This window comes from Anser cygnoides, chromosome Z, assembly GCF_040182565.1.
Source record: "Anser cygnoides isolate HZ-2024a breed goose chromosome Z, Taihu_goose_T2T_genome, whole genome shotgun sequence".
Lineage (NCBI taxonomy): Eukaryota > Metazoa > Chordata > Aves > Anseriformes > Anatidae > Anser > Anser cygnoides.
The window spans coordinates 68978326-68996303 of NC_089912.1; the positions used below are offsets into that span (position 1 = coordinate 68978326).

Genomic DNA, 17978 nt, shown 5'->3' on the forward strand with positions numbered 1-17978 from the left:
TGGTTCTGATGTAGGAATAAGGAAGATGTGTCTTCATGCCCTGAAAGCACTTAGTTTAAAGCCTCTGTGAGACTTCTGGCAGTTAGTTATTGACATGTTAGATTTCAATTCCCTTAAGCCAACCCAAAATCAATGAGGTCACACCTCACTGCCCATTCTGCCCCAGTTGTGTATTTTTGCCCTCTCATTTGGTCTGGTACTTACATGAGTGAACAGAGAGACAGCCTGAAGGGAGAGCTTGCCTGAGGACTGATCACTTATCATAGAATCATAAAGGTTGGAAAAGACCTCCAAGATCACCTGGTCCAACCATCCCCCTACCACCAAGGTCACCCACTAAACCATGTCCCTAGGTACCATGTCCAACCTTTCCTTAAGCACCCTCAGAGACCCCACCACTTCCCTGTGCAACCCGTTCCAATGCCTGACTGCTCTTTCTGAGAAGAAATGTCTCCTAATTTCCAACCTGAACCTCCTCTGGTGCAACTTGAGGCCATTCCCTCTAGTCCTATCACTAGTTATCTGCGAGAAGAGGCCGACCCCCAGCTCCCCACAGCTTCCTTTCAGGCAGTTGTAGAGAGCAACAAGGTCTCCCCTGAGCCTCCTCTTCTCCAGACTAAACAACCCCAGTTCCCTCAGCTGCTCCTCACAGGACTTGTGTTCCAGGCCTTTCACCAGCTTCGTAGCCCTTCTCTGGACACCCTCCAGGGCCTTGATGTCCTTCTTGTACTGAGGGACCCAAAATTGAACACAGCACTCGAGGTGCGGCCTCACCAGAGCAGAGTACAGGGGGACGATCACCTCCCTGGTCCTGCTGGCTGCACTATTCCTGATCCAAGCCAGGATGCTGTTGGCCTTTTTGGCCACCTGGGCACACTTCTTATTTGCAGGTCAGATTTTGAGACACACCAGCTCCCCAAAGCCAAGCAGTATCAGACACATGAGCACCAGTGCAAGAACAAGGGCAGTGCTGATTTGGGCAGCGTGGGCTGCCACGAACAGCACCACACCTGGCCCCTGTAACCCAACAACTTCCATGTGGAGACGCAAGCGTTCGTGGCCATCGCACCACAGCAGGGAACAAGGGCGAGCTACGATGTCCCTACAGCTCCCGTCCTGTGTCACGATGGGTGGAGGAAGGCACTGAGGCACCCCTCAGGGAGCACTGAGGGGTGCCTGAGGGGTTTGCCGCCTTCCCCAGCCCAAACCCGGGAGGCGGCCGGGTTCAGGTCGCGGGGCACCCTGAGGTGGCTGCGGTGGCTGTGGTGGCACCGGCGGCAGCAGTGGTGGTGGCGGTGGTGCCAGCGGTCCGGGCTCCCCTTCCACCCTCCCGCCGTGCCCTCCGTCAGGACGCGCTGCAGTGTGCCGCCTCCTCCCCTAGACGGAGCCGCACGGCCCCGCTCCTCGCCTCGCCTCGCCTCCCCTCACCGCCCCGGCGGCCATCGCCGCTGCCGGGGCCCCGCCGCCGGCCCCTCCCCGTGGCCATGCCCCCCTCGCCCGCCGCCGGCCCCGCTCCCTCGCCTCGTCCCCCCCGCGGCTGACGGCCGGCGGGCTGCCGCGGCCATGGCAGGGGGAAGACGAGGAGGAGGAGGAGGAGGAGGAGGAAGAGGAAGAAGCCGCTGAGGGCAGGCGCAGGGGGGGCAGCAAAGTGAGTCCCGGCCCGGCGGCGGTGAGGGGCGGCTCCGCTTTGCCCGCCCGCCCTCCGGGGAGGGGGGGGGGGGGGGAAGGACGAGGGCGGCGGCGCTCGGCGCGGCTGCGAGCGGCTCCGCTCCCTCCCCGCGAGTCGGCACCGGCCCGGCCGAGGCAGCGCCGTGCCCGCCGGCGCCGCCGTGCCCCGGTGGGGCCGATGGCGCCCGAGGCGGGGCGGGCGGCGGCGGCGGCGGCGGAGGGGCGAGTCGGGGGAAGTTTGTGAGCGGCCGGTGAGTAGCGGCCGGGCGGCGAGCGGGCAGGGGGCTGCCCCGGGGGGCTCCCCCGCCGCGGGGACGGAGCGGCGGGCAGCGCCTTTTTTCCTCCCCCCAAAAAAGACCGGCAGCGACCAAAGCCCAACTTTTTCCGCTCGGTTATGCATCTCGGTGTGTGTGGTCCTCGGGGAGAAAACCCGGGGGGGGGGGGGTGTTGATAAAAACAGGCGTAAACACGCGGCGCAGAAGGTGTTGGGGGAGAGTAGCCGATGTTGTCGGGTACAGCAGGAGCAAAGGTGAAGCAGCTCAAAAAACTGCCCCCCGAATCGCATCCCGTGCTATAAATCCTGTGAACCTTTAAGCGAGCGTTTGGGTAGGAAAAACTGAAATCGCTCCCCGGATAGATAGGTGCTTAAATGCAGAGGGCTCCCGGTGGTGGCACAGGCTGGGCTGCTCGCGCCAGTGCTGGAAGTGCAGTTGGGAAGGGATCAGTGTAAAGAGGTCTGGTAAGTTTTATTCCTTATGTATTTGAGAGCTGCTGTTTGCAATGCCGAGATTACAGAGGGCTGCAAGTGAGATGTCTTGTGGTTCCGAGCAATAAAAATGAGTATTGCTGAAAAGTTTCTCGGGCAGCTTGAAATGTTTAAGTAGGAATGCAGTGTCCTTCATCTCCACCGCATCTCAGTCTGGCAGCACTGGAGTTGCTGCTCGCTGTGTTAATTCAGGACGTTAGCGTGTTTTAATAATTATAAGGGATTTACAAACGAGGTGGTTTGCATGGCTTCTCCGAGGAGTCGTTTTGAAAATTGCCAGTAAGTGGTAGTGGTACTTTTATTAAATTCACGAAGACAACTGCTGAAACTTGCTCTAACGTACACAGAAGTCCCAGATACCTCACGGTTGGATATTCTGGAGCCAAATTCTCGCCGTATGGTCCAGCTTTGTTTCCGTTCCTGCGAGCCGTCTCGCTGTCTCCCGGTGCCGGTATGCTCACGCTGCACAGAGCAGCACCGTGCAGTCGCATAAACCCGGGGCCCTGCGGCCACCTTTGCAGGGGTGCTGCTGCCTGTAGCGCCCTGCAGGACGGCAGCACAGCACCCAGTGAGTGCCCGGGTGTCTGCGGAGCACTGGGTGCCCTGGCTGGGCGCAGGGAGCTCGGCTCTGCCCGTCCTTGCTGGCCGAACGGGTGTGTGGCACTGCGGGTTACCTCCCGCGCCTGATCCCAGCAGAGAAGGGTAAAATAAATCTTTGCTGGAAATTCACTTATTTCTGGGTTGATATCTCTGTGTTCCATGATCTGGATCAGTCCCTTTAGCCTGTATCACTTACAGGGCTTTATTTCCCTTGACTGTACATGTGTTTCTGTTCTTGTATATACATTAAAGATAGGCCTTACTTCTTTAAAAAAGTTGCCTTTTGCTTCAGAAATTGTTGTGTGTTGTTTTTTTTTTTTTTTTTAATCAAAGTGAGTATTTACTTTGCACTACTAAAGGGAGCATTGGGCTGAATAAATGTAATATTTTGTATCTTATTTGAAATACTAGACTTTCACGAACAAAATAGAGGCTGGGAATACTTGTCACTAAGCAAGATAATAAAGTAAAGGCTATATAAACTAAAATAATTAAAAAAATAGTTTATCAAACATGGTAGCACCTGCACTCAAGCCAGGTGAAGCAATTTCCATCTTAAGATAGGTGTCAAAACAAATCCAAAGCTTTGCAAATAAATTAAAATATTAGTAACAAAAAGAGGGGATAAAGTTGTTGGGGAAAGGCAAGGCAAGGATAACAGCAGCGCGGTAACAAGTCCACACAGGAGTCCCTGAACAACGGTTTTGTTAAAGGGTCAGGTTCCTTTTAACTAAAAGGATGTTGCTGATTTTTTCATCACCTATTGATCTGATGGAAGGATGAATCTTTGGCTCAGCGGAGTTGGGTTAGTAATTGCAGGAAGAGGGCAGAGAAAAAAGGAGGAAAGCAGGCAGAGAGCAGGCACCACAATAGTGGTGAAGGCAAAAGGCTGACGCAACGAGATACCAGCTTGGCAGGAACAGATTTATGTCAGGGCTTGAAGGAACACTTTGTGCTCCAATTGTAATCGCAAGGGAAATCTTTCTTTACTGTATACAAATCCCAAGTTAAGTTCTTGATGTGAGGTGGTTGCTTGTTTTACACATCATTTTAATTCATGAGAGGTGTAGCAAGCATCGTCTTACCGGAGCTAGTTCTCAGTGTAGGAGACACACATTTTACTAGTAAATTATAAAGGCTGTTTCCAGACAGAGGCAGATGTTTTCCATATCATATATGCTGCAGAGTATGAAATCAAAATACATCTAAGCACGATATTTTATTGAATATCTATTTAGAAAGCAGGTATTCGTTTGAAAAGGAAGTCATCACCAGAAACTTTGGGTTTTTGTTAATAAGCTAACACAGACTTCAGAAACACTTTGCAGTAGCAGGGTGTTTTGCAGTAGGAGTGGACTTAGTGTTTTACCTGAACAAGGTAATGTTGCTTACAGCAGCGTGCTCCACAGCACAGTGTCTGTCCTGCTGCGGGGCAGAAGCAGTGGTGGTGTTTTGAGGAAGGGAACCGCAGTGTGTGAACGTGGTGGTAAGGGCGAAGGAGAGGGAACGGGGCTGTATGGAGAGCTGTGGAGATGTGGTGGAGACAACAAATGCTGTGTGGGGAGTGCAGATGGAAAGAGGTGGAGCTCTGATAAATTTAGGAGAAAATCTCAACTTCTGTGCACTGAGAGAATAAGCGCAGTGCTCATTCCTCTGGTGGGGAGGGAGTTATGCTTTCCTGTCTCACCTCCTCTGTAGTCGTTCAGAGAGATGCACAGTGTTAGGGTATGATAGTGCTGGACCAGTTAAGCCTGTGGATCAAGCACTGATCACTGTGTAGAGTACACAGTGTGGGAAGTCAAACTTTGAGTGTATGAAGTGAAGATGCTTCACCAGCTTTACACTCATTAAGGAGAAAGATTTCTGTCTGTGATCACTTAATAAGCTTATGCTTGTAATCCCAGAACAAAGATGATATATAAATATGAATAATCAATTCCTTTTGGATACCATTTAAACATTGGATAATAACAGGGAGATAATTGACATTTAGAACTCGAAAAGCTGTTTAAATACTAAAAGACAATTGCAGTCCTCAAACTCAGTTTATAAGTAGTCAGTCCAAGCATAAAGTAATATTTCAGATGCTCCACAGGGTAATTTTGTGCAATACAGGTTTGTCAGCAGCTAACACATAACTCTGTGGGTTAGTTGGAAAGAGCTGGGTTATTAATAACAGCTCGGTCTGCTCGCCATCGTGTTGCATCATTCAAGTGCTTAAATTGAGCTTGAAGTTTTGCTCCTTCAGGAGAAAATAAGATTGGTAAAACAGGGCCCTTCAGTAGGAGAAAAAACATTCTGACCTGTTGTGAGGAGTTGTTCAAGCACAGCACTAAGGGTCAATTTGCTTGTACCCAGCTTATTGTCGCTTTGCAGCCCTGTGCAGCCGGATGCACGCGCTCAGTATCGCAGCTTTTATGGTGGCAGCAGCCGTTCAGGGGTGACGAGCCTACAATTTGGGGAGGACAGAAGTACTTCTACCTGTTTTTTCGCAGGTAGAAACATTGAACAGCTGTTTCCAGTCTTGAAAATCCACTGCATCTGTGAAATAGTGTTCTTGTTTAAATCAATGTGGGCTGGCACCATATGTCCGTCCATCTTCAGGATGCATTGTTGGTAACCTGCAAATAGAAACTGTATGTGCATTGGTCACCTCTGTGAACAGATGCCTAGGTGGCTGTACAGGGTGCAACAGTTTTGTGCTTTATTCTGTGCATAGCTCATCTCTACAACCTTACCGATACATCTGAACAACTCCTTTTTTGTCTATTGGAGTGTGGGGAGTGGATGGAGATGGTCTGACTGTAGAGTTTGTAGGCTGCGAGAAAGACAGGGAAAGAACCAACGCGTTTTGTTTTAGCTGTCTCACTTATATAAGTGTGCTTCTCAATTTTTGCTTCACTTCACAAACTGTGTGCCTAATTGGAATTCCTAGCTGCTCTCAAATGTTCAGGTAGCAGCCAGATTTCTGCTATATTTCATGGTTGTTTTCTTGTTTGCCTGCCTTTTTCATTCACATATAGGAGTTTGTCAGTGTTACCTTGAGAAGGAATTGGTGCAGTGGGCTTTCCTTTACTGCATGACTGCAAATATTGTTTAAATTTGGTACTGAATGCATATTAAATTGTGTTTGCTCACGAACAGTGCTATGAACCTACTTTGTCACTTGTAATTATTTTGAGTGATGTCTAGTATACTGTGTTCATCCAGAAGAGCTCAAACTGTTTGGTGTTTTGACTGTTCAAGAGATTGCTTGTCACTTCACGTAACGCTGCAAAAAGGGAATGAAGGAGTGTAAGAATGTGAGATTCCTTCGTGGTTATTGTGATGATTCTTGTCCCTCGCTTTGGACAAGTTGAAGGTGCCTGAGTGTGATGTTATGTGGGGCCAAGCTTCATCTGTTCTGCCTGTAGTATGGAAGGTCTGGCATAACAATTGAGAGGAGGAGAGCAATTAGAAGTGATGAGCTGGCGTATCTTTGCCTGTGATTACTGAGAGTAGTCATAGAAAGAAGATATCAATATCTCTGTAAGAGCAAAAGGTACGTCTGGGGAATGCTATGGAACTTGAACTTACAAAAAAAAAATCAAGAAAACTACGGCTTTTGAACTGACTGCGACAGTGTGAACTCGAGCACAGAGCAGCTCTAAGGGCTAAGTCAAATGTTAAGTAAACAGCACAGAGCGCATCATGGTCAGGGCTCCGAGGCTCTGCACACCCATCTGCACCTCCCAAGCACACACAGATCAAGCCTTGTCAGCAGTGCTTTCGGTAGGGTTTCAGCCTTCCTGGCTGATTTTCAGTGTTCGTAGGGCACATTGTAGCTCCATGCTCGCCTCAGTGAGTGGAGCCACTATCAGGAACGATTTGCAGCGTGCTTTGGGAAATCCTGCCTTTTATTCCCAAATTCCTGTGCAGAAGTTCTTGGCTCATCAACACCTGTAACCAAACCGCAGGCAGCCAAAACTTCTCAGGCTTTTCTTGTGCTTGTTCCAGACGGTGCTAATCTGCCGGTCCAGGACGCGTAGGCGAACTCTTCGTGCCCGCGGCTGCAATGCTACTGCAGCAGGATGACAGAGAAGGATTGTGAGAGGCGGCGTCCTGCGCTTGTGTCCAGCCTCTGGAGAGCGGCCGTGAGTCTCAGGGCTCAATCGCGCTGGGTGGTGGTGGCACTGCTCAGCAGGCGCCTGTTACGTGATACGGTCACTGCCGGCTCTCTGTAAGCAGGCCAGCTCTGCGGGTGCAGGACAGCTTGTACTGCGGACGGGAACCGTAGCCTGGGACAGAGAGAAATGTCCCCACAGCCTCCCGGAGAGGAGGGCTATTTTTGTGGGCGCATGTGATGAGCTCCGGTATCTTCCAGCACCAAGGTGCGTTCAGCGCGGGTGGCCATTATCAGTTCAGAAGCCATTTCAGAAAAAGCACTTGCTTCCCTAGAAGCAGCCTGCACCTCCTTGCTGCTGGTTTTTAGTTAAGTATTTTGTTTGAATAGCTAGCTTACTTGACATAATAGGTAGCTTTAAGAGAATGGGTTTCTTTGATTGTGCAGGATTCAGGTGCCCTTTTTTCAGTGACATGTAATTTCTCCACCATGAGGCGTGCACAAGTGTGTTAACTACAGAGGATACTGCCCAATTGCTCTTAAGGCTTTGGCTGACCGCAGGCGCAGCAGCTGGTGGCATTAAGGAAGGTGGCATTTACCCGTTTGAGTCCAAGTGGTGTGAGCAACCTGCCTAACTTGCGTCGGAGCAACAGGGACTGCAGCATTTGTGTGAGAAATCTTTATACACCATTGATTTTTTTTCAGGCTTTTTGTGTGTATCTGTAGATCACATCTGACATGTGTGGACATGCAAGGGAAATAAGCCATACATTGTACACTTGTGTCTTTGATGCAGCTTGTGACATAGGTGAATGCATATAATGCCAGGATGGAAAAAGCAATGCTGTTTACTGTTGTGCCTGTGCATTTGTTTTAGCCTGTTCTATTTTTTTTCCAATTATAAAGAAGCTAATGTTTTATTAGAGTAACAAAAAAGATTGTGAAAATCATTGCAGGACCCTTTTCCTCTCTTCTGCTACTGTACATTGAGGACTTTCTCTGTAAGAACCCAAGGGAGTTCTTTATGGATCCAGTAAAAATAAAAAGTACATCTATCAGAAAGAAATAAAGCATGATTTAGGAAGAAAGTCTCTCCTCGTGACTTTCATGCTGTGCATTAATTGCTTACTTTAATGTTGAACAACAGAACGAAAACCTTCATACAGAAGCGGTTGTACTATTTTGTGTGCTAAGGTATGAATTTCAGATGTAATTCAGTTTTCGAAGAATTTTGTTCTATTGCTTGAATGTTATTTCAGGCCTAAGGTAGCTGTGTGCCCAGTTAACAGTAGGAGATCTCAGAGCTGAAGAGGGAAGAAGTTTTCCACAATGGATGAGCATGTCCTAACGGTGTTTCAGTTTGCTAAATCATGCAGAGAAGGAAAGTCAGTTATATGGTATGAAGGATCAAAAGCCAGGTGCTGAATATAGATTGTGGATAATTTCTGAAATAAAGGGGAATATGAGTAAGTAGGAAAAACAGGACGTGAAAGCCTGGGGTATTGTTGGATGGTACTGGAAGTACTGAAGTTATATACTTTGAACTCCTGTTGTAGTACCTTAAGATGAAGGCTAGACAGTATAGGACCAATAATTAGAAAGGCATGTTTAAGACTAACTGTAATGATTTGTTTAAGGGTGTTTGAGATGGCTTGAAACATTAAAAAAAAAAAAAAGGACAAAAACAAAAAAACACCTCAAGATAAATCGAAAACTTGAATGTAACTTGAGTTACACCCAAAAGTATATTTTCATACTGATTCTTATTTTTTCTTACTGGAAAGACTATGCCATTTTCCTGGTAGATCTGTGGTAAGACTAGAAATGTTTGTTTTGCCAGAGGCTTGCACTGCTGTGCTTTCCAAATGGAAAGCATATTGGTTGCAGTGTTGTGCAGCAGTCTGTCAATGCAGCATCTTGTAACCAGACACAGGGAATGGAACAATGGTATTTTTGCATCAAACAACTGATGTCTTTCACCAACTCATTTTATATGTGAGCAGTTGGTACACACAGTTTGTTCATATTGCAGCTTTCATTTCATTTCCTGATACTGAAGCATGAAGAAACTGAAAATGACAATAAATATGACTGACTGCCACCGTTTGTTCTTAAGGCTGGCGCAGGTTTCTCTTACCAGTTAGTTATTACTTTACGGATTTTTTAAAACTGAATTTAAAAGGTTCTTGCCCAGGCGCCAGATCTGACAAGAGGCTATGATGTGGTAATCCTGTCCGTATGAAGCAGAACTGTACTCTTACTGGCAAAAAAAATCCTCATCCCTCCCAGCAATCAGGTCTCAAACACATGAAGGGACCAAGTGCCTTGAAAATTAGTCTGAGATGTACGTGCATTCCCACTCATGCAACCTTGGCTGCACCTTCTTGGTCGACCAGCTGCCTGTTCCTGTTGCTTTTTGCTTGCTCCGTTTAGGAGTGGCCAGGCTCCTGGGCCTCTGGAGCCACAGACCAAAACCTGAGACTGAGAGCTGAATATGCTACGTCAAGTAAAGTTTTATTTAATTTTTAACTGTTAATCACTTTCTAGTAGGGGCATGAACTCTTTTATAAATATATCACAGCATATTTAAACATGCTTTATATTGACAATTTTCATAGGCACCATAGGTTGGAAAGCCTGTATAGAATCATAGAAAGGTTTGGGTTGGAAGGGATGTTAAAGACCATCTAATTCCAACCCCCCTGCCATGGGCAGGGACACCTCCCACCAGACCAGGTTGCCCAAAGCCCCATCCAGCCTGGCCTTGAGCACCTCCAGGGATGGGGCATCCACAGCTTGTCTGGGCAGCCTGTGCCAGGGCCTCAACACCCTCTGAGTGAAGAATTTCTTCCTAATATCTAATCTAAATCTCCCTTCTTTCAGTTTAAAGCCATTATCCTTTATCTTCTCACTACACTGCCTGACAAAAAGTCCCTCTCTAGCTTTCCTGTAATCCCCCTTTAGGTACTGGAAAGCTGCAGTGAGGACTCCCCAGAGCCTTCTCTTCTCCGGGCTGAACACCCCCAGCTCTCTCAGCCTGTCCTCATAGGAGAGGTTCTCCAGCTCTCTGATCATCCTCATGGCCCTCCCCTGGACCCGCTCTAACAGCCCCACACCCTTCTTGTGCTGGGGGCCCCAGACCAGGACGCAGCACTGCAGGTGGGGCCTCACAAGGGCAGAGCAGAGGGGCACCATCCCCTCCCTCCACCTGCTGCCCACCCCTCTGTTGGTGCAGCCCAGGACGCAGTTGGCCTTCTGGGCTGCAGGCACACACTGCTGGCTCACGTCGAGCTTTTTGTCCACCAGAGCCCCCAAGTCCTTCTCTGCAAGGCTGCTCTCAATGGGTTCTTCTGCCAGTCTGTGCTCATGTCTGGGATTGCCCCGACCCAGGTGCAGCACCTTGCACTTCGACTTGTTGAACCTCATCAGGTTCACATGGGCCCACTTCTCAAGTTTGTCCAGGTCCCTGTGGATGGCATCCCTTCATTCTTGTGTATCAACCACCACTCATCTTGGTGTCATCTTCAAACTTGCTGAGGATGCACTCGATCCCACTGTCTGTGTCACTGATAAAGATATTAAACAGCACCAGTCCCAGGACAGATCCCTGAGGGACACCACTCGTCACTAGTCTCCACCTGGACGTAGAGCCATTGACCTCCACTCTCTGGGTGCAGCCTTCAAGCCAATGGGTGGCTGCAGCCAGTTTCATACAATCATGGAATGCCTTAGGTTGGAAGAGACCTTAAAGACCACCTAGTTGCAATCCCCCTGCCGTAGGCAGGGACACCTCCCACCAGACCAGGTTGCCCAAAGCCCCATCCAGCCTTGCCTTGTGCACTTCCAGGGAGGGGGCATCCACAGCTTCTCTGGGCAACCTGTGCCAGTTTCACCCTAGTGTAGTCTACCATGATGAAAGTCATTAGACCTACTGAATATTCTGTGGAAAAACTATATGAGTTGGCCAGACAGAGAGGGGAGGAAGTATTGCATTCAAACTTTGCTGTGTCACTGTCAATATTGACTGTGAGTAAGAAGGCAGATTACTTGCAGAGGCTTCCATAGCTGGTTTTCTTATCATCGTCTGAATGTTTTTAAGCAGTCATATTGAATAATTGACACGGGCAAATATCAGAATGGTGATCCATTGCTTACTGAACATGAAGTCAATGCATGGCTTAGAAAAAATGTGGAAGGACTGACAGCAGGCTCTTTTAGAGGATGAGTGAACGATCTCTAGCTCTTGCCACATCATTGTGTTTTGGAAGGGTGGCTCTGGAGGGCAGTGTCAGAATGCTGTGTTTGTGATGTTACTTTACACTATAGTTGATCGGTATTTTCTGAATGTTCCATGCTTTGATTACTTCTGTAACAATACAAATAGGTGCTTTTAAAAAGTGTTATTAAAATTCCCAGACAGAAGCAGTGCAGTTGTTCGCAAACTGTGGCTTGTGGAGCACGTCCAGACAATGCATAGAGAAGCCAGTTCTGGGAAAGTGCTGAGCTGTGCACAGCCGAAGGAAAAGGCAGCCGTGGCTTCAATTGCCCATTCAGCAGTCTGCAAGCATAGCTGCCTTGTGTTCCTTCCCTGCTGCTCGCTCGCTGGCTTGCTGAGCAGAAATTGAAGTGTGCCTTGGAGTTTGTGGAATTGTATATGAATTCAGCACATGCTTTCCTGTGATGCCCGCAGAGAAGCAGCAGCGCATGATAAAGGCCACACATTAGGGGACCTTAAGAGAGCAGAGCTGCAGAAGGTGGTGGAGGTGTGGCACTGGTGGATTTGGAAACCAGCTAATGGAGAATAGCAGGAAGCCTGAGCAAGCAACCAGGATTCATTACAGCAGTTACTGGATGGAAGTAAGGCATCTTCTGAGGAAAGATGGGTGTTAATCTGCATTTTGTTTGGTTTGTGCAGTCTGTAGCACAGCTGGCTGGCAATCACTTGTAGGCGCTATAACAACACAAGTAGTTAATAACTTAAAAAGAGAAATTCAGACATCTGAAAAGCAACAATAAAAAGAAGAACCAAAAGTACATTGAATTGTAACTGTGCTTCCAGGTTAGCATTGATTCTTTAATTTGTATAAGCTTTGTGGGGTAGATTAGGGGAAGGAGATGTGTACAGTAGAAAGTTCTTGTACTGTAGCTCACAGACGGAGTGTGTGTACTGCTGAGTGAACAGCACAAATGTTTTTGGAGGTTCTACATTATAAATAGCTGCTTTTTGGCAGCTTTGGCCTTGGGCCTTGACTTTTGACCCCTACTGCTCTTAACTATTCATTCCTTTGTTTTTTTTCTTCACAGAGTGCTTCAGCTAGTACAGAAAAGGACTAGTGTCACTTACTATGTTGTTTTGTCAGTCCCAACAGTAAAAACAAACAGAATACTCAGGTTCTCTCCACTTTTTCTTGAGACTGTGTGCTTCTGGTGGGTGAGGGATGATGGTTTCAAAACTGTCCTGCTAATTCCTTTCTGGAGAGCAAAGCAGGACCTTACTGGTAGGGAACTCTCTGCAGATAGCATTACAAACTTAGGTTATGTTTTATATGGCATTAGTATTTCGTGCCATTGTTTGTCTCATAGGTCTATCTGTTGACATCAAAGGTTGTCTGCTTTTCTAACCCTTGCTACCAGCAATTTACTAGGTAGAAAAGTCACTTAATTGCACTAAATTTAAGAAAATATTGAAAAAGTAAAGAAATGCCATGTGAACCATTGGAAATAATTATCTTGGGAACAGGAAGACCCACAACAATGTTCTTTCATCTTCAGTTCTTAGTACAGTCTGGCATTGAGAAGTTGTGAAAGAAATTCAAAATAAGTTTTGCCAAGATTACTCAGTGAAATTGCTTGTTGCCAGGTGCTGAAGCTGATTGAGAGGGAACAGCAGCCACCACTGGGGGAATTTGTTTTCTAAAATTACTCAAAGTCGATACCAATACAGTTGTTTATGTATAAACTAGGAGTTTATTAATAGTTTGCAGGCTACCCGACAGTTTGAATGACAAGCAAGCAGGTAGTAAAGATGCTTACGAGTAAAGTGTTTCTCATCTGTCCTGATAGCTGTGGGAATTCCTACAGCATCTTTAGTTGGGAGATTTAATGTGGCTTTGAGAAAGGAGTTGCAGAATAGGCTGTAGGACTGGAGTGAAAGATTCGGTCTGTATTTCCCAAGCAGTAGCTCCTGGAAGCAATCTGCTTCTTGTGGCTAGGAACACAGCCATATTCCTGGCCGTGCCTGCATAGCAGGCTCTGCAGCAAGCTCAGAAAGACCTCAGCCAGACATGAACGTTCAGAGAACGCTTAGAGTGCTGCGCTTGTGGCACTGGTTTCCAAACCGTGGCAGCACCGCTACAGGAATTCTGTTGGATTTTGATTTTGTTCTTTGTTTCTTTGGAAGAGGGGAATACTTGAGTGTTTCAGCGTTGTTTTGTATGTATTGTGCTCTCTATGCAGGGTTGGATTAGTAATAAGCCAGGTTCTTCTTGTGTTTTAAGGATAATGTACCCAACCCAAGATTCCAGGGAATTTAAAAGCAGGCTATTCCTTTTGTTCAAGCCATTATCTGGCAGTTGGGTGAGCTGAAAGATTTACATGAGTTAAAGATGGGTGGCAGAGTATGAAGTCAGGCCATTAAAGTTATCTTGCTGCTGATCAGACCCCCTTAAGCAGTTTGTTAATAAAGAAGTGACAATCCAGCGCTATACGGTGTAAATGTATTTAATTGTTTCAATGGTAGGTGCAGCTAGGAGGGATCTAGCATCCTGTCTGAAGTCTGGTTTGTTGATTATTGTATGACCCAGTTGGCAGCAAGCCTGCCTTGTGAGGCACAGGACAATAATATCCTTCACAGCTACTTTGCTAAGTAATTGGAATACACTGCCAGTATTATTTGGGACAGATATGTATTGGATAAGCCATTGCTGCCAAGTTGCATGATAGAAAGAATTCTTTTTTCCATCATAAAACTTTCCTGCACTGTTCATCAGCAAGCCGAGCTTGAGGAACCCTGCTTCTGGTAGGATTTAAGGGAGAGTTTCTAGTCAAAGGTGACAATAAGCTTGTCCTTTTGCTCACTAACAAATCTGCTTGTTCCATGCTGTACTAGAACTCTTAGGCATTTGCTCAAAATCCTGCCTTACTCTCTGAAAATTCAGATTATGATGTCAAGTTTTTATCAAACAGTGATTTTTATAAATTCAGAAAAAAAAATAACCAAACGATGCCAGTAGATACCTGCTGAGGTAGATAATTTCTCACTGCACTCTCTGGCAGATGATGAACTATCTGCATGAAACAATCACTTCTTCACCGGTCTCAGAAAGGCTGAAATTATCCTTTTGGGAAAGACGGGAATCTGGTACGCTCCAAGGGCAAACCAGTCTTTTTGTGGAGAATTACCTACAGGCTCTTAGAGATGCTGGTTATTCCTCTGCAAAATTAATATGAGCTCCTGATAAGGTTGTTATGATCTTCTTTCTTCTCCTGTTTGAATTTCTCCATCACCTGAATTCTTCCTGAAAAGTAGATTGGCACAGGTTCTCTTACTTTTTAAATTAGTCATGTCAGCTATGCATAAAGGAGCTAGAGCAAAAGCATTCCATATCCGTTGTTAAGTGTTTTATTTTCCGGACTAAAAGCTGAATACTTTCAGCTCACATGTCATTATATGCCTGTCATTCTTAATTACTTTCTGGCATGTTCTTGGGTGTTTTGTAGACAGGAAAACATATTTGACTTTTTTTAAACACACAGCTGAAATGCTTCCATAACTGTAGGCTAAAAAAAAAAAATACTATGAGTTCTGTGAGGCTGATAACTATAGGGAGAAATAAATGTGTGGATATATTAACTTCTTAGTGCTTTGTCTCTTATTATCAGTAATCACTTTCCTATGAAGGATTGAGATTGATAAATTTCATTATTGGAAATTGGTTATCAAGCATATTTGGATATTCAGAGCATTTAAGTGTGTGATTTTTCCCTGTGGGTATTTTATATACTGAAGCTTGTGAATTTTTGTTTTATATAGTACAGGAAAATGTGACCTTCACATTCCACATTATGTACACACAAATTCCTAAGTGTACATGTATGCAGAAACAGATGTACAGTTCTGACTCTTGATACACATTCAGCGAGCTACAGTAACTCTCCTGAAGCCGTTGGTAAATAGAAACTCCATCAGTGAAAAACTGACAATTTCCCAGCTGTGGTTGCCTTTGCTTCATGAGATTTTATTCTCTTGACTGTCAGTTGGCAACTTGACTGCCCTGATGATTTGCGGGAGTATAAGAAGCCTATTATTTCTCAAAAGAGCTGCAGTTTCTGAATCCAAATCTCACTCTTCAGAGCTGCCACAGTTAAGAGAGATGCAGCTTTGCTGAGTTTGTTCCAACGCGTAGTCTGCTTAGGATAGTTTCAGAAATGGAATACACCCGAAGACAGAGGATGAAAATTAAACACACGTATTCTGTGTGGGATTAATTTGTTCAAGGGGTGACATTACTCTGTTATGTAGGCAGCAATGTATGCTGCTGCCCAGAGTGCCTGAGCTGCTCTGCTGCTTGGGAGCATTTACCACCTGGGTCAAGCCAAGCTGAGACTCTTCTCCCCCTGGGAGAGGTGGCTGCGCCCTCTCCCACATAGGATCCTGGTTCCCACGCTTTGCCAATGTCAGCACAAACCATTGTGCAAATGTCAGGTGAATCAATTTGCATTTTGAATCAACAAACTCATATAACCATGTAGGAGGAGAACAACAACCACGACCTTTTTCGTCCAGGTCAATGAGCTGATGCAACTTCTCCCTCGACTCTCTGATAGCAGGAAGGGTTGGGCATCTGTGGTGGTGGGCTGCCTTGTCACCAGGAGGGGTGTCAGCTCGTTCTGGCAGTAGACCACAGCCATGTTGTTTTTTGTTAGGCGTGGGGATGCTTTTTGACAGCCCCACATACCAGGTGCCAGTAATCTTGCTGCAGAGCCAGGGTCAGAGGCAGCCTTGTAGTGGTTAGGTCCCATGTGCTGCTCAAAGGGGGATGTTGGGCTCTATTCTCCTAGCAGCTACTGCAGGAAACTGCACGGTGGCCCAAGATCCTGCTTGCAGCCATCAGGTGACCCAAAGGGTCATGTATCCACAGACAGGGGATTTTAGAGCTCTACTAGCAGGGCATTGCATCAAAAACAAATTTTAGTTAAGCAGGGATGGGCAGATGCAGCTACAAATGGGAATGTGACCCAATAATGCCTGGTGTGTCTAGGTGATATCATAACTTTGTTATTTTTGTATTTCAGTGTATGTTTCTAATTAAAAAATCAAGATTTTCTGTTTAATCCAGAATATTGTCACACATCTTAACATAATTTAACATAATGTCACACACAACATAATTTTAGCATTCAGGTGGCTTCCATTCCTATGAACCATTACAAAAAAACAGAACTTCACCTAAGAGTGTGAGTTGATACCAGTTTGTTTGTTTTGTTAATTATAAACGGGTCGGGTACCTCCTGTGATGGTAACTTGCGAGGGACAACTTAGCTCACAGCAGAAGAGAAAGGATACAGTAAGCATCTTCCACATGCTCTGTGCCTCTGAGGGTGTTAGTCACACAAAGGAATAGTGCAAACGCTTGGAGGTTGGTTAGTACAGTTAACCTTTTTGCAGCTTAATTTCTTCTGTGAGGCGAGTAAGTGCGTATTGGACAGGTGTGTGGGTAGGTATCTACCAGTATCATAAGCTTTCTCGAAATACCGAGTGTCATTAGGCCAAGACTTCAGTTGCTGAAGGGTACCTATATGATCAAATGTTAAGTATCTGCATTAAATACCTCAATTATTAGCCTTCTCCGAAGACTTTATTGACTGTGATAAAACCTAAGACCTTAATTCAGCTGAGTTTAGTACTTGATCCTCAACGGTACACACAGAATTTCCCTAGTGTGCACTGCCTGCTGTGATAAACAGGAGCAAAAACTCTTGCCTCAAGTGACAAAAATTTATCACTCATACAGTGTCATAACCATGGCTAGCAGTTCACTAAACTATGACAGAGAAACATGAAGATACCTGCTCTAGAGAACTGGCAGGTTGCATTCTTGACCGCACTCAGGAACAGCAGGATAATTTACAATGCAGAACAAAACAAATGTAATCACATGCTTATTACTTGTGCTTTTAACTCATTTTTTTTTGTTGGCACACTCTATGTATGCCTGTTGAAATCTGATGCTCCCTGATATTAATTGACTGTTTATGTCTTGCTAAAATAGCTAAAGGAAAATATTTTTTTCCTAAAATCTCATTTTTTAAGTCAGTTTTGAATGTAGCCTGATGAGATCAGTAAAGAAATGGAACAGTAAAGGAATCTTTGAATACTGAATTTAGAGTGAAAGCAATTAGTATTTTCTGTGCAGCAAATTATATAAGCTTTTCATTATAAGCTTGCTGTTGACTGTATGAGATAAAGTAGTAATTCTGAAAAAAAAAGTTTCTAAGAAACCAAGCCAGTTTATAATTTTGAGTTGAATTAGGCTAACAGTTTCATCTCCTACAAGTAGCTGGGACTATTTAACTCAAATATTTTAAATAAAATGATTAATTCCTCAGTCTGAAGCTTGATTTTAATGGAGTCAAATGAAAAAAAAAATAGTTAAACATAAGTAATTTCAAATAAGTTCAAGTTGTAAGTTTAAGTATTTTCAAGTGCATTCAAGCAAATGAAAATGGATTTTATTTTGTTTTGCATAAAGTGTTATGGATTGACTAAAAATAAAAATTTCAGTCCTCCTTTAAAAACATATTCCACTACAAACAGAGCCAAGTGAATTTTTTTCACTGTGC

General features: G+C 45.5%; 1 protein-coding gene across 5 annotated transcripts in view; it reads left to right on the forward strand.

Annotated features, from left to right (window-relative positions):
* Positions 1–1492: 1492 nt before the first annotated feature.
* GHR (growth hormone receptor) overlaps positions 1493–17978 on the forward strand; it is a 139161-nt gene continuing 122675 nt past the window's right edge. For 2 of the 5 annotated variants that reach the window (XM_066988781.1, XM_066988786.1), the window contains exon 1: positions 1722–1919. The gene's annotated coding sequence lies outside the window, so the exon portion shown is untranslated. Of the gene's footprint in view, positions 1649–1721; positions 1920–7030; positions 7168–17978 lie in introns of those variants that run through there. The other 3 variants (XM_066988784.1, XM_066988783.1, XM_066988782.1) reach the window with 3 other exon arrangements.